Raw genomic sequence first — 25,022 nt, 5'->3', positions numbered from 1 at the left:
TCACTATTCTTTGTAAATATAAAGTTCTTTGGCTTGAATTGAACTCAAAACTTTGTATTACAAATCAGCACCTCTAGCCACTACACTAAAGCAGCAGTTGACAAAACCACAGCCATTCTTTGTAAATATATAGTTAAAACATGATGAGACAGCACTTGAAAGTGATCATTCAACTCGCTATTCTTCGTAAATACAAACATGTTGAGACAGCTCTTTTAAATGGTCAATTACCCAAGTTCTTTGGCTGGATTTGAACTCAAAACTCTGTGTTGCAAAGCATAACATTTAGCCACTACACTATAGCAGAACATGACAAAAAAGTTGTCATTTTTCGTAAATATATAGTTAAAACAAGAGGAGACAGCACTTGAAAGTGATCATTCAAATCACTATTCTTAGTAAATATAAAGTTCTTTGGCTGGAATTGAACTCAAAACATTGTGTTGCAAAGCATCATCTCTAACCACTAAACTACAGCAGCACTTGACAAAATCACTGCCATTCTTTGTAAATATATAGTTAAAACAAGAGGAGACAGCACTTGAAAGTGATCATTAAACTCACTATTCTTTGTAAATATAAAATTCTTTGGCTGGAATTGAACTCAAAACTTTGTGTTGCAAAGCATCACCTCTAGCCACAACACTATATCAGTACTGGTTAAACCTGCCATTCTTTGTAAATATATAGTTAAAACACACTTTTTACTTGAAAATCAAATCCCATCTGTGACTGTGAGTTTCCAGCTCCACTGCAGAAATCTACTGGCAGATGCATGGGGTGGGCCCTAGCAAATATCATTGGAACATATGGCCTTGGAGCTCTGGCTGGGGCCCTATCTGCAACGTCTTGTATGTTCCTCTCCATGTCTGTGTGGCTTTCCTTCAACACTTACAGCTTAATATCTCCTGACCAAGCTCCACTGGGGCAGTCTCTGGCCTCATAAACATGTGGCACATTGGAAAATCAGCCCCATTATAGACAACTTTCATTGTGAGAACAAACAGTTGAATTCAGCTGTTCAGTGTTCTATTTTCTGAAGAAGCAAAATGCGGGAAGAAACTGACTCGAATTTATGAAAATATTTGCTGCTGGTGTGAATTTGGCTGTAAAACTGAACCAGAATTAAAAAGTACACAAGATAACCTGGAACTATGTCTCACCTTTGTATTAACTTTTATTAAGATGTAAAGGGTGACATTCTGAGACAATTTGCAATTGGTCTTCAATTTTTCTTTATTTTTTTATAGTATTTTACAAATTTCTGTCGCCAGCCGAGCTGGATATCAGTTGCTTAGAGTAACATCGTATCCCAGCGGCTCCCAAGGGGCCTTTGAGTCCATGACACTTCTCATTCAGATCTTCCCCAGCAAACTTGTGCCCGTGCCCCACACCTTCCCACTCCAGGTTGATACAGAAGATTGTTGTAAAACTACAGGGGCCACTGATCAGATCCGGCAGCAGTTTGCCAAGGGCCAGTAGTGTTGGGACCAAGGGGCTTCTCAGTTTGTCTATTTAATGTGTAGCATCAACTACTGAAGGGAAAGCTGGGAGCCGTTTTCCATCCCCAGTCCAGAGGGCAAAGGTAAATCATGGGGCTGCTTTAAGCGTCCAGCAGTCCAATGGCCTTAAATATCTTCTCCCTTTAATAAGTTGTCCCCTGCTCTGTGACATCAGTGAGTACTTGCTCCTTACATGTTTCCTACGTGTGCCTCTTCAGCTCATTGAGCATGTGCAGGGTCACTGACTCTGTCTTGAGAAGAACAAAGGGAATATTTTCAGGGAAAGAAAAAATATTTATTATTGGGCTTCTTATGAAACACTAAAGAGTTTTCTGAGGCCAAATTAAGGCCACCCAGACAAGCCGCAGGCCCTGGAGCAGCTCTGCAGAAGGGATTGACTGCAACACTAAACAATAACAGGGATGGGATCTGTTATCCGGAAACCCGTTATCCAGAAAGCTCAAAATTATGAAATGGCCATCTCCCATAGACTTCATTTCATCCAAATAATCAAAATTTAAAAAACCATTCCCTTTCTCTCTGAAATAATAAAACAGGTGCTTGTACTTGATCCCAACTAAGATATAATTAATCCTTATTGGAAGCAAAACCAGCCTATTGGGTTTGTTTAATGTTTACCTGATTTTCTAGTAGACTTAAGGTATGAAGATCCAAATTATGGTAAAATCTGTTATCCAGAATACCCCAGGACCTGAGCATTCTGGGTCACAGGTCCTATACCTGTACAAGTAATTCCTTGCAGTCAAATGCAAGTGCAACCAAAAAGCAGGGCCCAGAAGGTCTTGGACCCACCGGGTTTTTTCCCAATCCGACCCTGGGAATAACAGAAGGTTCTTGTTTAGCAGCATTTAGTGGTCAAAGAACATTATATATGATAAACTTTAGCCAGCAGATTGCTAGTCCTCCAGCAGCTCATTGTGGGTGTGGGTCAGCTAGCTGGGTGTTGTAGTCAAATATTATTTTATTTTTCTTTCAAAATACATTTTTGATTTTAGGGGGACACTTCACTCAGTAATTGTCAGCCAATAATAAAATTGCCATTCCAAGCAGCTTGCCAATCTCCATGCATTCCTAATTCTCACTGGGTTGAAACTGCCAATTGCCTTCGTCAGACTTTGGTTTGGAAAAATGTATGTTTTGGGCCAAAACTCACTTGCATCCAAATTGCTCACATTGCATAATTATCTTATTACAGACAGACAAACAACACTATTGATACTGAAATCAAAACACTGGCTTGTCAGATGCTGCCCTCCTGTGGCACTATATAAGTAGTACATTTAGTCTTTACTGGGAAATTTAGGGATTTCAATTAGAACTTATAAATATATATAGGCAGATGCTGCCATCTAGTGACCCTATAGCAGAAATTCATTGGTATGAAGGGGGTTCAATGAGAAATGGTCAGATCCTGCCCTCTAGTGAAATTATAGAAGCAGTATGTCTGTGAAGGTTTTTATTCATCTAGGTCTGGAGTCCCCTGTGAGCCACATGCAAATGTAAGAGTTGGGGAGCAAAACCCATGAAAAAGTTCCTAAAAGATACCAAATAAGGGTAGCCCCTATGTGGATTGGCAGCCTACACGAGGCTCTGTTTGGCAGTACACCTTGCAAGTTGTTCTCAAGCCACTGGTTGGGATCCCTGATCTAGGTCATGGTATACCTAGTAGAAGTAACTCTAGAACTAACACATTTGCAGAGTAATCATTGAAGACATTTCACTACTACTCTGAGCGGCTTCTTCAGGAGCTGCAAAAGCCCAGCCTTCCCCTTCCTGGTGGCACCCACACCCTCGCTCATCCCTTTCACTAGACTGGTTGTTGTGATGCTCTGCAGCTGCACAAGTACCCGGCCTATGGCAGCAGTTAACAAATGAGAACTACATTCCCAGTCCCACACAGGAGGGCAGTTTACACCGTCCAACATCAGCAAAGCAAATACAGGGATACGTATGGGTTAATGTAAGAGACCAGTGACAAGGTCCTGAAACAGGGTCTGTACCTTAGAAAAAAGGGTAGACGGCTGGTCCGGACTGAGAATTAAATTAGGCCCTGGTATTTCAGGTACACAGAGGCCCACTCAGCCCACACAGAGGCCCAAACAGCCCCCACCAGCCCACTAAATACTGACTTTCTATGGCACCTTATAGCAGCCCCTCTGGCATTTGCCAGAACCCACAGATTGCCAGTCCGGGCCTGGTAGACGGGAACTTTACACTAGGAGAATATACGGTTATCAGAGTAGAATTGTTCCCTTTGAACAGTTCCCTATGAGCACAGTGATAAACAGTAGTGTTCCCTTACTGAGCAAATGGGATAGGGGTTTAGGTTGTAAATGGAGATTGATGTGTATTATGTATAATCATAAAACATTGTGGAATAGATCAAAACTATATAAAGGATATTAGCAGATACACAAGGGGTAAAGTATCGCAAGATTCTAACAAACAACAGACACAGGTGACGTTTAGAAGCAGCTTTATACATAGTTTATGTTACACGTAAAACTCATGAATCTATATGATTAATGGCAAGTTATCCAGTACAGTGTTTTCGGGGTAAATAGTCACATTTACAGCCATAAAGTTGCCATTAGTGTTTGGCAAAATAAACCGCTACTTTGATACAAAATATTTTCTCCTTCATCATTTAAGTGAGGCTCAAAAGAACTTCTGTATCTGCACAACACAAGGCAAATTTGTGTGATGCATTAAAGGACATTCACATACGTGCACTTTAGCAATGCTGCTGCCAGACTATTTTCAAATATAAATATCTGCTTTCTAGAAATAGTGACATTTGCTTAGTCTCCTTTGATATCAATGTTTAAATGTGACTTTAAAATTATTTATTTCTAAATCTATTCATGATGATTGGATTCTTTGAGATAAATTAGGCAGAAAAAAAAATTCCAAAACGTTGCACAATTCAATCCAGATGAAACTACCAGCAGACCAGCTGACACTTGATCCTTGATATGAATGGATAATGTGATGGAGTGTGGGGGTTATTTAATCGTCAGCTCTTGTATTACCAGTCCTGTGAAAATAAGGGGAAGAAAAGTGTCACATGAAGTACAAATGTTTTTCCAGGCCTTAAGAATAGAAATTTTATTTAGATATTGGTCATAGCAGTTAAAGTTTCAGGCCAGCTTATTTTTTTTTGTAAGGAATTTACAGAAAGTATACATTTAAAAATGTGACCAAGGGCAATAAAACCTTTTACAACTTGTGCAGTGTCTATAGATATAAACCACATACTGTGTGCTTAACATACAGCTACTGGATATTCAGCTACTAAAACATGGTGCTAAATGCCCCAAAGTATCCATAACTGTTGCACTGCCCTTCAAATGAAATAATGGGACAATCACCTGAAAATCCCTCTGAGCTGCCTCTTTCATATGATAAAAAAGGCACCCGATGATGACCAGACCCCAGATTAGCACTAACAAAGAAAAAAGAAAAGAGAATTATTTTTTCCTGCAACATGTTAATATTAATAACAGTTTTATGTACATGTATGTCTCCTCCTTCAATAAACTATTGTTTTGTGAATAACTGTACAAGGGAGAGAGGGTTTATAAGAATGACCGGTGCAACATATCTCAACGTAGTAAACCCATAGTACAGAAACTGGTACAACTATCAGACAAGACTAATACAGCTTATTAGACTTACTAAGATATTATCAAACACAGGTAAGACTAAGCAAGATCCCAAACTGTAGAGGAACCAAAGTTGTGAAGCTAATGCCCAGCCAGAAAGCCTAGTTAGGGGGAGATTTGGGCTGAGTGTTTATTTGTGCCCTGGGTACCCCTGGAACTATAGCAGGGTGACACCCCAATGTTTCTATATATCTGTAACCTTGTTATGAGCTAAGGGGGCCCAGCCTGAAGGCCAGTTAGGGGGAGATTTGGGGTGAGGGCTTATTTGTGCCCTGGTACCCCTGGAACTATAGCAGGGTGACTGTTACCCCAATGTTTCTATATATCTGTAACCTTGTTATGAGCTAAGGGGGCCCAGTCTGAAGGTCAATTAGGGGGAGATTTGGGGTGAGTGTTTATTTGTACCCTGGGTACCCCTGGAACTAAAGCAGGATGACTGTTACCCCAATGTTTCTATATATCTGTAACCTTGTTATGAGCTAAGGGGGCCCAGCCTGAAGTCCAGTTAGGGAGAGATTTGGGATGAGTGGTTATTTGTGCCCTGGGTACCCCTGGAACTATAGCAGGGTGACTGTTACCCCAATGTTTCTATATATCTGTAACCTTGTTATGAGCTAAGGGGGCCCAGTCTGAAGGCCAGTTAGGGGGAGATTTGGGGTGAGTGTTTATTTGTACCCTGGGTACCCCTGGAACTATAGCAGGGTGACACCCCAATGTTTCTATATATGTCTGAATAGTAAAAGTAGTATAAGGGCGTTTAACGATTTCACTATTACAGTCACTATCAGTAGTCCAAAAAAAAATTGGGCTTTCAGAATACCTTGTAAAAAAATCCCCTAAAAATAGAGGGAAATGAAGGGGATTAGGATGTACCTGCAATGCAGGACTTTGTTTCACTATTTAATGCTGCAGAACTGGGTGGTGACTGGGTTACCGAGGTCTCAGCTTCCATGTTTCTCTGTATTGTTGAGTCTGCAATACACAAAGGATTGAGATTTTCAAATGCTGTTTTCAAAATAGTCCCAACTCCCGATAAGGGAAATTTTCTGTAATTTTGATCTCCATACCTTCAATCTACTAAATGGTAAGTGATCAAGTACTGTTTTATTACTACAGAGAAAAAGGAAATTATGTTTTTAAATGTATTTAATTATCTCTAGGGGAGATGGACTTCCTGTAATTTTCCACAGAATGGATCCCATACCTGTACTATTTATCACTCAGTCACAAAAACCACCTATTTTTGATAGCTCTTTCCCAAGTAACCATGTGCAATAAAATTGTTCACTCGGGACTTAGAAAGAATAAATTACATCAGCTTCAACTTAATGGGTGGATCTAAACACTTTTGCACAGCTTAACCACACTTATACTCAGTTGTTGCTGAACTCCATCTCCCACAACCATGTAATGCATTAGCAAGGTTAAAGCATGCCGGGAGCTGTTGTCCAGCAACATCACTGTTGTATTCTTAAAGCAATATCATATACAGACACAATGCAGTTATTGAAAAAGTGGCAATTTTAGTAACGTTACATCACTGTATTATTTCCTGAGCAAATAGATCATAAGGAATTCCAGCAAGAGTATAGCCACAAGCACATTTCAGAGCTATTGCTAAAACCTTAACACAAGAAATGAGTCAGGACAGAATCGTGGGCCCCAAATAATAAATGAGGTCCCGAGACAAAGAGAAATTTCTCTCGTAAACACAGCCCTGTGAACGCAGCTACCGACCCATCTATAAGAGTTGTCTAAACTAAACTGTCAAATGCTGTGAATGAATGACTTCAGCTGCCACTTAAACATCACTTTGGTTTGAGAGCAACTCACCATTCTGCCTAATACTCACTGTGGTCACAATGAAAATCCTTTGACTTCTAACTTTACCCCTGTCTGTAAAGGAGTGCACACGTCACATGATCCAAACTTGTGATTCACAATAGGGAGGAGCTGCCTAATCAGGAACAGCAATGGAAAACCTGACTATTTAAATCAAGGTCATAACATTAAAGGGGCTGTTCACCTTTGGAAAAAACTATCTTGTAGTGTGATGTAGAGAGGGATATTCTGAGACATTTTGCAATGGGTTTTAATTTTTTATTATTTGTGGTTTTTGAGTTATTTAGCTTTTTATTAAGCAGCTCTTCAGTTTGTAATTTAAGCAATCTAATTGCTAGGGTCTAAATCCCCCTAGCAACCACACACTGATTTGAATAAGAGACTAGAATATGAATAGGAGAGGTCTGAATAGAAAAAGAGTAATACATGCAGTGCAGAGAATAGACAAGGACTAGCAATGATAGACAATAGCAATGACAGTTACACAGAACTATAAACCCAGTGAGAATGAGGAATGAATGGATATTGGGAAGTTGTATCAGGAGTCAGAGGCAGCAGTGCAGAGAAAGGGACAGACACAATGACAGTTACACAGAACTATAAACCCAGTGAGAATGAGGAATGAATGGATATTGGGAAGTTGTATCAGGAGTCAGAGGCAGCAGTGCAGAGAAAGGGACAGACACAATGACAGTTACACAGAACTATAAACCCAGTGAGAATGAGGAATGAATGGATATTGGGAAGTTGTATCAGGAGTCAGAGGCAGCAGTGCAGAGAAAGGGACAGACACAATGACAGTTACACAGAACTATAAACCCAGTGAGAATGAGGAATGAATGGATATTGGGAAGTTGTATCAGGAGTCAGAGGCAGCAGTGCAGAGAAGAGAAAGGGACAGACACAATGACACTTACACAGAACTATAAACCCAGTGAGAATGAGGAATGAATGGATATTGGGAAGTTGTATCAGGAGTCAGAGGCAGCAGTGCAGATAAAGGGACAGACACAATGACAGTTACACAGAACTATAAACCCAGTGAGAATGAGGAATGAATGGATATTGGGAAGTTGTATCAGGAGTCAGAAGCAGCAGTGCAGAGAAGAGAAAGGGACAGACACAATGACAGTTACACAGAACTATAAACCCAGTGAGAATGAGGAATGAATGGATATTGGGAAGTTGTATCAGGAGTCAGAGGCAGCAGTGAGACATTAATCAAACATTCATGCTGTTCCAGACTTCTACCATGTAAAGGTGGCCATAGACACACAGATCCTATCGTACGAATCGAGGATTCGTAAGATTTTCGGATCGAGTGTGGGGTGTACCGACATCTTTCGTCCGGCGGAGATCGGTCGTTTGGTCGATCGGTCAGGTTTGGTCAGATCGATCCCGCCGGAGCCCATGGCACATCGGGGAAAGATCCGCTCGTTTGGCGATCTTGCCAAACGAGCGGATCTTTGCGTCTATGGCCACCTTAAGTCTCCAAAACAAAGATGCCAATTTCTTACACTGTTGACAGTACAAATACAGACGACTATCCAACAATTAGATCACAGATGACAGTTGGTATCAAAATACTCAAACCTATTTTCTTGAAATGTGGCAATAACTCAGGTGTCACAGAGGGGTATCAAGTGTTTCTCCACAGGCTGAAATCCACTGATGTGGGAGTCATGAGTGTACCCTAATGATTGCGCATGTTGTCAGTTGCAAATATTTATAGGGGGTAGAGAGGAAGATATTAGGGTCACTCTATCACTGTTAATAACCAGTAGACTTTGAGCTGGAACCTGAGCTGGGACTTCTGGTGAGACTCAGTCACTAGTCCATACCTGTGCAGATCTGCTTGTTTGGAGAGGTTGCCAAATCATTGTATCTTGCCCTGATATACCCACCTTGAGTGGCTCCAGCCCAGCGTGACTGAAACAACGGGGGGAAGATCCCTTAGCTGTGTCGGAGGGTCGGCTTCACTAAGGTTCGCTGGGCTGGGGGAGCTTTTGGCTGCAAATATTTGGCGTGCAGCATCTCTTCATTGATACAAACATGTTCTTAAGATTTCTATATGAACGTGTAAGTATCGTTTTAAAGGTGAAACACCCTTCTAAATGAAAACATGTGCCATGTTAGTCATTAATCCTAACCCTAATCATAGTTACCCAACTGTGATGCCGCCTGGAGTAACCCAACCTGAAGTCTGGAGAAGTCTCTTGTTTTCTTGCTCTAACAAATGGACAATGTTAGTGAGCAGCTCGGAGACTCCATGGTTGGCAGTGTTTGCCCCTTCTCCTTTGTGTTTGCTATGGAGAGTTGGGTCAATATCATGTAAACAAGTGATTGGGTTTTGTAAACATGGTCTAGTGTGTTAGGCTTTGAGCTCTGGGGGTGGGAGTTTGAATCTAGCCTTGTTTGCCTCTCATTAAAGTGCTGAATAAATATGTTGATTATATATGTTATGCCTCCCGCATTATTTTATTGTTTGTGTGCACCACCTAGTGGTTTATTCAATGGTTTATGTGCATTGCTATAAAAATGTCTTTCTTTGCTTCCTGTACCTGTACCATGTGACCATGTGTAACAGCAGTAAATGATCAGTCTAGCTGCCATCTTTATACTAATCACAGCTAGCACACCAGCATCTGCAGTAATCCTACCCCATCCACCCTTGTGGTAGCATCGTTGGTAGGTGTTAATAATGTAGAAACCCTGGTTTATGAAAGCATACCATTATTTTCTTGTTTTGTACTTTTATACAAGTCTTATAACCTGTGATATATGTGCAGCCGCCTCATAGTCCTACTGTACACTCAGAAGTGATGGGCGAATTTATTCACCATTTTTGGATTTGCATTGAATTTCCAAATTATACCACCTTCAAATTGTTTCACAAAAAAGCTGCAAAAATTCGCTTCCACAAAAAAAAAAGTCACGCGGGCAAAAATTGTCGCTTCAAAATAATTTTGATGCCCATTGACTTTAAAGCATTTGGACAAAAAAATTTAAAAAATTGTCACACGTGTAAAAATTGTTCAAAATTATTTTGACGCCCATTGACTTCAATGTGTTTCGTGAATTTTTAAAAGTTGTTGCACGCATAAAAATTGTTGCAATGCATTTGGACAAAAAATGTAAAAAAATGTAAAAATTGTTGCGCGTGTAATAATTGTTCGAAAAAACTTTGACACCCATTGACTTAAATTTTTCATAAGTTTTTTTAGGCAGAACGCGACAGATCCACCCATCACTTGTTGGCTTCTAGGCTTTACTTGCTTACAGATGCCTCTCATCCTTTATGCAGTATATATGCTATTTCCACAGTGTTTATGGACTTATGTTATGATATATATCGTACAGTTTCACTAAACACTGTTATTTTCTGTTCAGCAGTTTTACACCTTCCCCTTGTTAATAAAAACTGAAGCTTTCTAACCTGGAATCCTTCATTCCTAATGAAGGAAGGAATTTAGCTGCAAGTCAAGCTACAGACTACCCCATGGTATCACCATAGTGGGGATTGAAAAATGCCTTTTCTCTTTAAAGTGCTAATAAACATGATAATCAATGATAAATATACCAAAAACAAAGCCGTTTCTTGTGTGGTACAGTAGCTCAATGGGTAGCACTGCTGTGTAGCCAAACCAAATCCTGTCGCTGGGGTCTTGGGTTTGAATCCAGCTGTAGCAGTGATTTAAAAGTCTATTTTCTCTTTAAAGTGCTGAACAAACATGATAATCCATGACAAAATTACCAAAAATAAGGTTAGTTCTTGTGTGGCCAGGTGGCGCATGGGGTAGCACTGCTACATAGCAACACCTGTGGGCCATGAGTTCAAATCCTGTCTGTGACTGTGTGTAATGCAAACAGGTAGCAGCGGTGCATGGCTACAATGTGCAAAGTGGATTCCAAGTTCCAGGTAAGAGTTCTCAAGATGTCTGAAGACTAAGTTCCAGGTAAGGCAACTCAAGAAGTCCAGATTCCAGGTAAGACTTGTCAAGGTGGCCGCAGCCCAGGTGCAAGGTAGGACCTGTCAAGATGGCCGCAGAATGGGTTCCAGGTAAGGAGCAAAAGATTGGTGGATCGGGGTGGATTCCAGGTGAGAAAGCACGAGATGGCCACAGTCCAGTTGCAAGTTAAGACCTGCTAAGATGGCATCAAATGTGGATTTACGTAAGATGCAAAAAGCTTTAAAGAGAATTTAGTTTTTCTGGCACTGACAACTTGTACTGGGGCCATTTTTAGACATCTTACTTTTCTTGACGAGTCTTGTCTGCCAGCTGGACTGCTACCATCTTTTCGTGTCTTTCCTGGAAGCCAGACTGATGCCGTCTTTATGTGTCATACCTGGCATCCGGACATCTTTACGTGTCTTACCTGCCATCTGGATTGCAACCATCTGCACAAGTCTTACCTGGCATCCAGACTGTGGCCTTCGTTACTTGTCTTACCTGGCACTCGGACTGTGGTCATCTTTACTTGTCTTACCTGGCACCCGGACATCTTACCTGACACCCAGACTTCAGATGTTTTGAGTATTCTTACCTGGATCACAGTCTTCAGACATCTTACCTTGAACTTGGAATTCAGTCATCTTGAGGATTCGAACTCAGCACCACTGCGTTGGAAGGAGCACCCATATCCAATGCGCCACCTCATCACTTGCTTCTAGCCTTTAATTTTTGGTAAATATATCATTTAAACAAGTTGGAAGAGCGCATTAAAGTGATCATTAAGCCAAGAGTTATAGCTGGAATTGAACTCAGAACCCTTGCATTACAAGGTATAGTTTTTAAGACTGCGCCACGGCATCACTTAATACAAGCTGCCCATTCTTTGTAAATATATAGTTAAAACATGATGAGACAGCACTATAAATGGTCTTTGGCAAGAATTGAACTCCAAACCTTGCGTTGCAAAGCAGCTCTTCTATTCACCACACCACTGCAGTGATAAAGAAAGCTTGCCATTCTTCGTAAATATATAGTTAAAACACATTGAGACAGCACATGAAAGTGATCATTAAACTCACTATTCTTCCTAAATACAAACATGTTGATACAGCGCTTTTAAATGGTCAATTACCCAAGTTCTTTGGCTGGATTTGAACTCAAAACTCTGCGTATCAAAGCAAAGCCTTTAGCCACTACACTACAGCAGAACTTGATGCAAATCTTGACATTTTTCGTAAATATATAGTTAAAACAAGATGAGACAGCACTTGAAAGTGATCATTCAACTCACTATTCTTCGTAAATACAAACATATTGAGACAGCTCTTTCAAATGGTCAATTACCCCAGTTCTTTGGCTGGATTTGAACTCAAAACTCTGCGTTGCAAAGCATAAACTTTAACCACTACACTATAGCAGCACTCAGTAAAATTCGTGCCATTCTTCGTAAATATATAGTTAAAACACAATGAAACAATACTTGAATATGATCATTAAACTCACTTTTCTTTGTAAATATAAATTTTAAAGTTCTTTGGCTGGAATTGAACTCAAAACTTTGTGCTGCAAAGCTTCACCTCTAGCCACTACACTATTGGAGGACTGGATGAAACCTCTTCCCTGCTTCATAAATATATAGTTAAAACAAGATGAGACAGCACATGAAAGTGATCATTCAACTAATTATTATTCTTAATAGAAACGTGTTGAGACAGTTCTTTTAAATGGTCAATTACCCAAGTTCTTTGGCTGGATTTGAACTCAAAACTCTGCGTTTCAAAGCATAACTTTTAGCCACTACACTATAGCAGCACATGATGAAAGTCTTGACATTTTTCGTAAATATATAGTTAAAACAAGAGGAGACAGCACTTGAAAGTGATCATTCAAATCACTATTCTTTGTAAATATAAAGGTCTTTGGCTGGAATTGAACTCAAAACATTGTGTTGCAAAGCAACATCTCTAGCCACTACACTATAGGAGCACTAGATGAACCTCTTCCATTCTTTGTAAATACATAGTTAAAAAAAGATGAGACAGCACTTGAAATTGATCATTAAACTCACTATTCTTTGTAAATATAAATTTTAAAGTTCTTTGGCTGGAATTGAACTCAAAACCTAGTGTTGAAAAGCATCACCTCTAGCCACTACACTATAGCAGCATTTGATTAAAGGTTTCCCATTCTTCGTAAATATATAGTTAAAACATGAGACAGCACTTGAAAGAGATCATTCAACTCACTATTCTTTGTAAATATAAAGTTTTTTCTTTGGCTGGAATTGAACTCAAAACTTTGTGAGGCAAAGCATCACCTATAGCCACTACACTATAGCAGCACTTGACAAAAACATCGCCATTCTTCGTAAATATGTAGTTAAATCACACTTTTTACTTTAAAATCAAATCCCATCTGTGACTGTGATTTTCCAGCCCCACTGCAGAAATCTACAGGCAGATGCATGGGGTGGGCCCTAGCAAATATCATTGGAACATATGGCCTTGGAGCTCTGGCTGGGGCCCTATCTGCAACGTCTTGTGTGTTCCTCTCCATGTCTGTGTGGCTTTCCTTCAACACTTACAGCTTAATATCTCCTGACCAAGCTCCACTGGGGCAGTCTCTGGCCTCATAAACATGTGGCACATTGGAAAATCAGCCCCATTATAGACAACTTTCATTGTGAGAACAAACAGTTGAATTCAGCGGTTCAGTGTTCTATTTTCTGGAGAAGCAAAATGCGGGAAGAAACTGACTCGGATTTATGAAAATATTTGCTGCTGGTGAATATGTGAATTTGGCTGTAAAACTGAACCAGAATTAAAAAGTACACAAGATAACCTGGAACTATGTCTCACCTTTGTATTAACTTTTATTAAGATGTAAAGAGTGACATTCTGAGACAATTTGCAATTGGTCTTTTTTATTTATTTTTTATAGTATTTTGCAAATTTCTGTCGCCAGCCGAGCTGGATATCAGTTGCTTAGAGTAACATCGTATCCCAGCGGCTCCCAAGGGGCCTTTGAGTCCATGACACTTCTCATTCAGATCTTCCCCAGCAAACTTGTGCCCGTGCCCCACACCTTCCCACTCCAGGTTGATACAGAAGATTGTTGTAAAACTACAGGGGCCACTGATCAGATCCGGCAGCAGTTTGCCAAGGGCCAGTAGTGTTGGGACCAAGGGGCTTCTCAGTTTGTCTATTTAATGTGTAGCATCAACTACTGAAGGGAAAGTTGGGAGCTGTTTTCCATCCCCAGTCCAGAGGGCAAAGCTAAATCATGGGGCTGCTTTAAGTGTCCAGCAGTCCAATGGCCTTAAATATCTTCTCCCTATAATAAGTTGTCCCCTGCTCTGTGACATCAGTGAGTACTTGCTCCTTACATGTTTCCTACGTGTGCCTCTTCAGCTCATTGAGCATGTGCAGGGTCACTGACTCTGTCTTGAGAAGAACAAAGGGAATATTTTCAGGGAAAGAAAAAATATTTATTATTGGGCTTCTTTTTGACACTAAAGAGTTTTCTGAGGCCAAATTAAGGCCACCCAGACAAGCCGCAGGCCCTGGAGCAGCTCTGCAGAAGGGATTGACTGCAACACTAAACAATAACAGGGATGGGATCTGTTATCCGGATATCAGTTATCTAGAAAGCTCAAAATTATGAAATGGTCATCTCCCATAGACTTCATTTCATCCAAATAATCAAAATTTTAAAAAACCATTCCCTTTCTCTCTGTAATAATAAAACAGCCGCTTGTACTTGATCCCAACTAAGATATAATTAATCCTTATTGGAAGCAAAACCAGCCTATTGGGTTTGTTTAATGTTTACCTGATTTTCTAGTAGACTTAAGGTATGAAGATCCAAATTATGGTAAAATCTGTTATCCAGAATACCCCAGGACCTGAGCATTCTGGGTCACAGGTCTATACCTGTACAAGTAAGTCCTTGCAGTCAAATGCAAGTGCAACCAAAAAGCAGGGCCCAGAAGGTCTTGGACCCACCAGGTTTTTTCCCAATCCGACCCTGGGAATAACAGAAGGTTATTGTTTAGCAGCATTTAGTGGTCAAAGAACATTATATATGATAAACTTTACCCAACAGATTGCTAGTCCTCCAGCAGCTCATTGTGGGTGTGGGTCAGCTAGCTGGATGTTGTAGTCAAATATTATTTTATTTTTCATTCAAAATGCATTTTTGATTTTAGGGGGACACTCCACCCAGTAATTGTCAGCCAATAATGAAAATGCCATTCTAAGCAGTTTGCCAATCTCCATGCATTCCTAATTCTCACTGGTTGAAACTGCCAATTGCCTTCCACAGACTTTGATTTGGAAAAATGTATGTTTTGGGCCAAAACTCACCTGCACCCAAATTGCTCACATTGCATAATTATCTAATTACAGACAGACAAACAACACTATTGATACTGAAATAAAAAAACACTGGCTTGTCAGATGCTGCCCTCTTGTGGCACTATATAAGTAGTACATTAGTCTTTACCAGGAAATTTAGGGATTTCAATTAGAATTTATACATATATATAGGCAGATGCTGCCATCTAGTGACCCTATAACAGAAGTTCATTTGTATGAAGGGGGTTCAATGAGAAATGGTCAGATGCTGCCCTCTAGTGAAATTATAGAAGTAGTATGTCTGTGAAGGTTTTTATTCATCTAGGTCTGGAGTCCCCTGTGAGCCACATGCAAATGTAAGAGTTGGGGAGCAAAACCCATGTATGAAAAAGTTCCTGAAAGATACCAAATAAGGTCTGTGATTGGCATATAGTGAGAACTACATGAGAACAAATGAGAACTACATTCCCAGTCCCACACAGAAGGGCAGTTTACATCATCCAATATCAGCAAAGCAAATACAGGGATACGTATGGGTTAATGGTAAGAGACCAGTGACAAGGTCCTGAAACAGGGTTTGTACCTTAGAAAAAAGGGTAGACGGGAACTTTACACTAGGAGAATATACGGTTATCAGAGTAGAATTGTTCCCGTTGGGGAGCAAAACCCATGTATGAAAAAGTTCCTGAAAGATACCAAATAAGGTCTGTGATTGGCATATAGTGAGAACTACATGAGAACAAATGAGAACTACATTCCCAGTCCCACACAGAAGGGCAGTTTACATCATCCAATATCAGCAAAGCAAATACAGGGATACGTATGGGTTAATGGTAAGAGACCAGTGACAAGGTCCTGAAACAGGGTTTGTACCTTAGAAAAAAGGGTAGACGGGAACTTTACACTAGGAGAATATACGGTTATCAGAGTAGAATTGTTCCCGTTGGGGAGCAAAACCCATGTATGAAAAAGTTCCTGAAAGATACCAAATAAGGTCTGTGATTGGCATATAGTAGCCCCATGTGGACTGGCAGCCTACAGGAGGCTCTGTTTGGCAGTACAGCTGATTCTTAAGTAAAACTTGTTTCCAAACCAGGAATTCCTAAAAAGCACCTGCTTTGAGGCCAATGGGAGCAATCGGTTGCAAGTTGATCTCGAGCCACTGGTTGGGATCCCTGATCTAGGTCATGGTATACCTAGTAGAAGTAACTCTAGAACAAACACATTTGCAGAGTAATCATTGAAGACATTGCACTACTCATCCGAGCGGATTCTTCAGTTGAACGGAAGCTCTGCCCCCGAGGAGCTGCAAAAGCCCAGCCTTCCCCTTCCTGGTGGCACCCACACCCTCGCTCATCCCTTTCACTAGACTGGTTGTTGTAATGCTCTGCAGCTGCACAAGTACCCGGCCTATGGCAGCAGTTAACAAATGAGAACTACATTCCCAGTCCCACACAGGAGGGCAGTTTACACCGTCCAATATCAGCAAAGCAAATACAGGGATACGTATGGGTTAATGTAAGAGACCAGTGACAAGGTCCTGAAACAGGGTCTGTACCTTAGAAAAAAGGGTAGATGGGAACTTTACACTAGGAGAATATACGGTTATCAGAGTAGAATTGTTCCCTTTGAACAGTTCCCAATGAGCACAGTGATAAACAGTAGTGTTCCCTTACTGAGCAAATGGGATAGGGGTTTAGGTTGTAAATGGAGATTGATGTGTATTATGTATAATCATAAAGCATTGTGGAATAGATCAAAACTATATAAAGGATATTAGCAGATACACAAGGGGTAAAGTATCGCAAGATTCTTACAAACAACAGACACAGGTGACGTTTAGAAGCAGCTTTATACATAGCTTATGTTACACGTAAAACTCATGAATCTACAAGATTAATGGCAAGTTTTCCAGTACAGTGTTTTCAGGGTAAATAGTCACATTTACAGCCATAGAGTTGCCATTAGTGTTTGGAAAAATAAACCGCTACTTTGATACAAAATATTCTCTTCTTCATCATTTAAGTGAGGCTCAAAAGAACTTCTGTATCTGCACAACACAAGGCAAATTTGTGTGATGCATTAAAGGACATTCACATACGTGCACTTTAGCAATGCTGCTGCCAGACTATTTTCAAATATAAATATCTGCTTTCTAGAAATAGTCACATTTGCTTAGTCTCTTAGACACTTGATCCTTGATACGAATGGATAATGTGATGGAGTGTGGGGGTTATTTAATCGTCAGCTCTTGTATTACCAGTCCTGTGAAAATAAAGGGAAGAAAAGTGTCACATGAAGTACAAATGTTTTTCCAGGCCTTAAGAATATAAGTTTTATTTAGATATTGGTCATAGCAGTTTCAGGCCAGCTTATTTTTTTAGGGAATTTACAGAAAGTGTAAATTTAAAAAAGTGACCAAGTGCAATAAAAAGCTTTTACAACTTGTGCAGTGTCTATAGATATAAACCACATACTGTGTGCTTAACATACAGCTACTGGATATTCAGCTACTAAAACATGGTGCTAAATGCCCCAAATCATCGATAACTGCTGCACTGCCCTTCAAATGAAATAATGGGACAATCACCTGAAAATCCCTCTGAGCTGCCTCTTTCATATGATAAAAAAAGGCTACCGATGATGACCAGACCCCAGATTAGCACTAACAAAGAAAAGAAAAAATAATTATTTTTCCTGCAACATGTTAATATTAATAACAGTTTTATGTACATTTATGTCTCCTCCTTCAACAAACTATTGTTTTGTGTATAACTGTACAAGGGAGGGAGAGGGTTTATAAGAATGACCGGTGCAACGTGTCTCAACGTAGTAAACCCATAGTACAGAAATTGGTACAACTATCAGACCAGACTAATACGGCTTATTAGACTTACTAAGATATTATCAAACACAGGTAAGGCTAAGCAAGATCTCAAACTGTAGAGAAACCAAAGTTGGGCTAATGCCCAGCCTAAAGGCCAGGTAGTGCGAGATTTGGGGTGAGTGCTTATTTGTGCCCTGGGTACCCCTGGAACTATAGCAGGGTGACTGTTACCCCAATGTTTCTATATATCTGTAACCTTGTTATGAGCTAAGGGGGCCCAGTCTGAAGGTCAGTTAGGGGGAGATTTGGGGTGAGTGATTATTTGTACCCTGGGTACCCCTGGAACTATATCAGGGTGACTGTTACCCCAATGTTTCTATATATCTGTAACCTTATTATGAGCTATGGGGGCCCAGTCTGAAGGTCAGTTAGGGGGAGATTTGGGGTGAGTGATTATTTGTGCCCTGGGTACCCCTGGAACTATAGTAGGGTGACTGTTACCCCAATGTTTCTATATATCTGTAACCTTGTTATGAGCTAAAGGGCCCAGCCTGAAGGTCAGTTAGGGGGAGATTTGGGGTGAGTGCTTATTTGTACCCTGGGTACCCCTGGAACTATAGCAGGGTGACTGTTACCCCAATGTTTCTATATATCTGTAACCTTGTTATGAGCTAAGGGGCCCAGCCTGAGGGCCAGTTAAGGGGAGATTTGGGGTGAGTGTTTATTTGTGCCCTGGGTACCCCTGGAACTATAGCAGGGTGACTGTTACCCCAATGTTTCTATATATCTGTAACCTTGTTATGAGCTAAGGGGGCCCAGTCTGAAGGCCAGTTAGGGGGAGATTTGGGGTGAGTGCTTATTTGTACCCTGGGTACCCCTGGAACTATAGCAGGATGACACCCCAATGTTTCTATATATCTGTAACCTTGTTATGAGCTAAGGGGCCCAGCCTGAGGGCCAGTTAAGGGGAGATTTGGGGTGAGTGTTTATTTGTGCCCTGGGTACAACTCCTGATAAGGGATATTTCTGTAATTTTGATCTCCATACCTTAAATCTACTAAAATGTAAGTGATCAATTACTGCTTTATTACTACAGAGAAAAAGGAAATAATTTTTTCAATTTCAAGAGTCTATGGGAGATGGCCTTCCAGTAATCCAGAGCTTTCCATAGAATGGATCCCATACCTGTACTATAAATCAGTCACAAAAACCACCTATTTTTTTCCCAAGTAACTGTGTGCAATAAAATAGTGCACTTCGGACTAAGAAATGATAAATTACGCCATCTTAAACTTAGTGGATCTAAACAATTTTGCACAGCTTAACCACACTTTTACTCAGTTGTTGCTGAACTCCATCTCCCACAACCATGTAATGCATTAGCAAGGTTAAGGCATACTGGGAGCTGTTGTCCAGCAACATCACTGTTGTATTCTTAAAGCAATATCATATACAGACACAATGCAGTTATTGAAAAAGTGTCAATTTTAGAAACGTTACATCACTGTATTATTTCCTGAGCAAATAGATCATAAGGAATTCCAGCAAGAGTATAGCCACAAGCACATTTCAGAGCTATTGCTAAAACCTTAACACAAGAAATGAGTCAGGACAGAATCGTGTGCCACAAATAATAAATGAGGTCCCGAGAAACAGAGAAATTTCTCTCGTAAACACAGCCCTGTGAATGCAGCTACCGACCCATCTATAAGAGTTGTCTAAACTAAACTGTCAAATGCTGTGAATTAATGACTTCAGCTGCCACTTAAACATCACTTTGGTTTGAGAGCAACTCACCATTCTGCCTAATACTCACTGTGGTCACAATGAAAATCCTTTTACCTCTAACTTTACCCCTGTCTGTAAAGGAGTGCACACGTCACATGATCCAAACTTGTGATTCACAATGGGGAGGAGCTGCCTAATCAGGAACAGCAATGGAAAACCTGACTATTTAAACCAAGGTCATAACATTAAAGGGGCTGTTCACATTTGGAAAAAACTAACTTGTAGTGTGATGTAGAGAGGGATATTCTGAGACACTTTGCAATTGGTTTTCATTTTTTTTATTATTTGTGTTTTTTTACTTATTTAGCTTTTTATTCAGCAGCTCTCCAGTTTGTAATTTCAACAATCTGGTTGCCAGGGTCCAAATTCCCCTAGCAACCACACACTGATTTCAATAAGAGACTGGAATAATAAGAGAGGTCTGAATAGAAAGATGAATAATAAAATAGTAGGAACTAGCAGTGCATAGAATAGACAAGGACAAGCAATGAAAGACAATAGCAATGACAGTTACACAGAACTATAAACCCAGTGAGAATGAGGAGGCCCGGATTTGTGGAAAGGCCACCTAGGCCCGGGCCTAGGGTGGCAGGATTTTAGGGGGGCGGCATGCTCCCAACCACACCCACATTGGTCCAAAAATACTGGCGATACAATAATTGCACGAATAAAGAGGAGGGGAAAGGGGCAACGATCTGCAGTGGGCCTAGGGGCGCCCACTATGTAAATCCGGCCCTGAGAATGAGGAATGAATGGATATTGGGAAGTTGTATCAGGAGTCAGAGGCAGCAGTGCAGAGAAAGGGACAGACAGGGGCGTTCTGCCATAAGGCAAGGTGAGTACCTTGCCTCAGGCGGCATCTCCCCAGCAGTTACAAGGGGCGGTAAAAAGCCGCTCCTTGTAACTTTAAGATCCGAATTTCCGGTTTCTAAACCGGAAATTCGGCTTTTCTAGCGCAGAGAGCGCAATTTCGCTCTCTGCACTGGCAATGCGGCCCCCCCTGGACCCTCGTTGGCGATTTTAAGGTAAGTACGACGGGCAGGGGGGGCGGCATTTTAAACGCTGCCTCAGGCGGCAAAACAACCTGGAGCACGCCTGGGGACAGACACAATGACAGTTACACAGAACTATAAACCCAGTGAGAATGAGGAATGAATGAATATTGGGAAGTTGTATCAGGAGTCAGAGGCAGCAGTGCAGAGAAGAGAAAGGGACAGACACAATGACAGTTACACAGAACTATAAACCCAGTGAGAATGAGGAATGAATGGATATTGGGAAGTTGTATCAGGAGTCAGAGGCAGCAGTGCAGAGAAAGGGACAGACACAATGACAGTTACACAGAACTATAAACCCAGTGAGAATGAGGAATGAATGGATATTGGGAAGTTGTATCAGGAGTCAGAGGCAGCAGTGCAGAGAAGAGAAAGGGACAGACACAATGACAGTTACACAGAACTATAAACCCAGTGAGAATGAGGAATGAATGGATATTGGGAAGTTGTATCAGGAGTCAGAGGCAGCAGTGCAGAGAAGAGAAAGGGACAGACACAATGACAGTTACACAGAACTATAAACCCAGTGAGAATGAGGAATGAATGGATATTGGGAAGTTGTATCAGGAGTCAGAGGCAGCAGTGCAGAGAAGAGAAAGGGACAGACACAATGACAGTTACACAGAACTATAAATCCAGTGAGAATGAGGAATGAATGGATATTGGGAAGTTGTATCAGGAGTCAGAGGCAGCAGTGCAGAGAAGAGAAAGGGACAGACACAATGACAGTTACACAGAACTATAAACCCAGTGAGAATGAGGAATGAATGGATATTGGGAAGTTGTATCAGGAGTCAGAGGCAGCAGTGAGACATAAATCACTCATTCATGCTGTTCCCAGTTTGTGCCACAGGAGGGCAGCAGTGAGACATTAATCACCCATTCATGCTGTTCCAGACTTCTACCATGTAAGTCTCCAAAACAAAGATGCCGATTTCTTACTCTGTTGACAGTACAGATACAGACGACTATCCAACAATTAGATCACAGATGACAGTTGGTATCAAAATACTCAAACCTATTTTCTTGAAATGTGGCAATAACTCAGGTGTCACAGAGGGGTATCAAGTGTTTCTCCACAGGCTGAAATCCACTGATGTGGGAGTCATGAGTGTACCCTAATGATTTATCTAGTATAGGTAAATCTAAAAACAACTCGACTTGCTGAGTAATCATTGAAGACGTGTCACTACTGATCCGAGCAGCTTCTTCAGTACAACTGACTGGTGTGGGAAGTTCTCGGCATATAAACTCTTCCACTAATCCAATCACAATGGCACATTGTAACTCTTCAAAGAGGTGACATCTGAAGAAATTCTGTGTAGTTTTACTGTGATAGGATTATCCAATGTGTCATGCAACTCCTAGATACAGGTGTTACTTGTGAGAGTTGCATGAATGGATGTGTGAAATTTTCTGAAACCGCCGGGGTACAGATGTTAGAACAGCATTGTATATAGCAGACAGTTGGTGTCGAATGCACCTCTGTGAGTTTCTTCAGATGTCACCTCTTTGAAGAGTTACAATGTGTACACAGACCAACCAGCATCAACTAGCCTCCAACAGCATACAGGTAATGAAACCTTCCCATCCCAAGATCACGCTAGTGACTTAAGAAACTTAGATTTGGGAACAGACTCCTTACCTGTGCAACGCAGCCTTGACCTAAACTGGGACTTGAAATCTGATACATTTACATTTCAAGTGAACAAGGATAAGAAACCTTTAACTCACAGAGGAGTCTTATCTACAGAATCTTGTGACTGAGATTCACCACTTCCATCAGAGAAAGAACAAGTGTGGATAGAGGGGAAAGACTGTTTAGAATCATTGTCTACCTTACAGGCTCCGAGGCAATACACTTCTACTCCTCCTACAGGAATCAAGGAGAGGGAACTCTGTGTATTCTCTGATGCTTCAACCAAGGCTGTAGCTGCTGTTGCTCATATCAAGACTGTTGACTACAAAGATCAGTGCCCTTTAGGATTTGTTATGGGTAAAGCAAAACTAGCTCCATGGTCAGAGCACACTATACCCAGACTAGAGCTTTGTGCAGCTGTTTTAGCAGTAGAAATGGCTGATCTTATCACTTCAGAAATTGATCTCCAACTAAGTGAGGCGGAATTGTACACAGACAGTAATGTAGTGTTGGGCTACATCTGCAATGAGACCAGACGCTTCTATGTCTATGTCAGCATCAGAATTCTGTGTATATGGGGATTAATACACCCAAAACAATGACACTATGTACCATCAGACCCAAACCCAGCAGATCATGCAACAAGAGCTGTACATGCAGCTTGTTTAAAACAAACCTCCTGGTTTGCAGGACCCACATTCCTGTATATTTCTGAACAGAACCGCCCTGATGATGTGTATGAGTTAGTTGAGGCAACATGTGACCCAGAGATTCATCCACAAGTGTCAGCACTCTGCACTAATGTCTGAACTACCCACCTCAGGTCCCATCGCTTCAAAAGATTTTCTACTTGGAAATCTCTAGTCAGGTCTATTACTTGGCTACTTTATATAGCAAAGTTATTTAAGAAACATTTCCTTCCAACCTCCAACAACTGCAAAGGTTGGCACTACTGTCAAAAGACATATACAGTGAATGAACTTAAAGGGCTTGTTCACCTTTAAACTAACTTTTATTATGTTGTGGTTTTTGAGTTATTTAGCTTTTTATTCAGCAGCTCTCCAGTTTGCAATTTCAGCTGTCTGGTTGCTAGGGTCTGAATTACCCTAGCAACCATGCACTGATTGGAATAAGAGACTGTAAAATGAATAGGAGAGACCTGAATAAAAAGTAGCAATAATAATACATTTGTAGCTTTACAGAGCATTTGTCTTTAGAAGGGGTCAGTGACCTCCATTTGAAAGATGGAAAAAGTCAGAAGAAAAAGGCAAATAATGCAAATATAAAAGAAATAACAAAAAACAATTAAAAAGTTGCTTAGAATTAGCCATTCTTTAACATATTTAAAGTTAACTTAAAGGTAAACTAACACTTTAAGCAAGTGACAGACATTGTCATTCTCTGTGTACAGCATGAAACAGCTGTAAGGGTCAGTCCACACTGGGCGTTTTAGGGAGATTTGTTTGCCTGGCCACTAATCGCCTCGTTTTTGCGGCGACCAATCTCCCCAAACGCCTTCCTGACTTTGCGCCGGCTAAAATGAAAAAAAAAAACGCCGGAGCTAATCACAAGCGGAAATTCGTTTTCCGAAGTCACCTGAAGTTTTCTCGTGAGGCAACTTTGTGCGACTTCGGAAAATGAACTGCCGTGTGTGATTAGCGCTGGCGTTTTTTCATTTTAAGCTGGTGCAGAGTGAGGGAAGGCGTGACCATGTGTAACAACAGTAAATGATCAGTCTAGCTGCCATCTTTATACTAATCACAGCTAGCACACCAGCATCTGCAGTAATCCTACCCCATCCACCCTTGTGGTAGCATCGTTGGTAGGTGTTAATAATGTAGAAACCCTGGTTTATGAAAGCATACCATTATTTTCTTGTTTTGTACTTTTATACAAGTTTTATGTGCAGCCGCCTCATAGTCCTACTGTATACCCAGGCTTCTAAGCTTTACTTACCTACAGATGCCTCTCATGCTTTATGCATTATACATGCTATTTCCACAGTGTTTATGGACTTATGTTATGATATATATCGTACAGTTTCACTAAACACTGTTATTTTCTGTTCCCCAGTTTTACACTTTCCCCTTGTTAACAAAAACTGAAGCTTTCTAACCTGGAATCCTTCCTTCCTAATGAAGAAAGGAATTTAGCTGCAAGTCAAGCTACACACTACCCCATGGTATCACCATAGTGGGGATTAAAAAATGCCTTTTCTCTTTAAATTGCTAATAAACATGATAATCTATGATAAATATACCAAAAACAAGGCTGTTTCTTGTGTGGCACAGTAGCTCAATGGGTAGCACTGCTGTGTAGCCAAAACAAATCCTGTCGCTGAGGGCTTGGGTTTGAATCCAGCTGTAGCAGTGATT

General features: G+C 40.8%; 1 long non-coding RNA gene across 6 annotated transcripts; it reads right to left on the bottom strand.

Annotated features, from left to right (window-relative positions):
- Positions 1-3,982: 3,982 nt before the first annotated feature.
- Positions 3,983-20,092, bottom strand: LOC108705723. Of its 6 annotated transcripts, none has more exons than XR_005963209.1 (4): positions 20,008-20,092; positions 6,062-6,160; positions 4,895-4,968; positions 3,983-4,560 (listed from the first exon to the last, which is right to left on the bottom strand). It is a non-coding gene; the product is annotated as an uncharacterized LOC108705723 (long non-coding RNA). The 6 variants fall into 6 exon arrangements; XR_005963205.1 differs by having other exon boundaries at positions 19,982-20,080; XR_005963208.1 differs by having other exon boundaries at positions 19,963-20,063.
- Between the last annotated feature and the right edge of the window lie 4,930 nt (positions 20,093-25,022).

The sequence above is a fragment of the Xenopus laevis genome, chromosome 8L (assembly GCF_017654675.1).
Source record: "Xenopus laevis strain J_2021 chromosome 8L, Xenopus_laevis_v10.1, whole genome shotgun sequence".
In the NCBI taxonomy this organism is placed as follows: domain Eukaryota; kingdom Metazoa; phylum Chordata; class Amphibia; order Anura; family Pipidae; genus Xenopus; species Xenopus laevis.
Note: the sequence above shows the minus strand (reverse complement) of the source record. Positions and strands in the feature narration are given on the sequence as shown.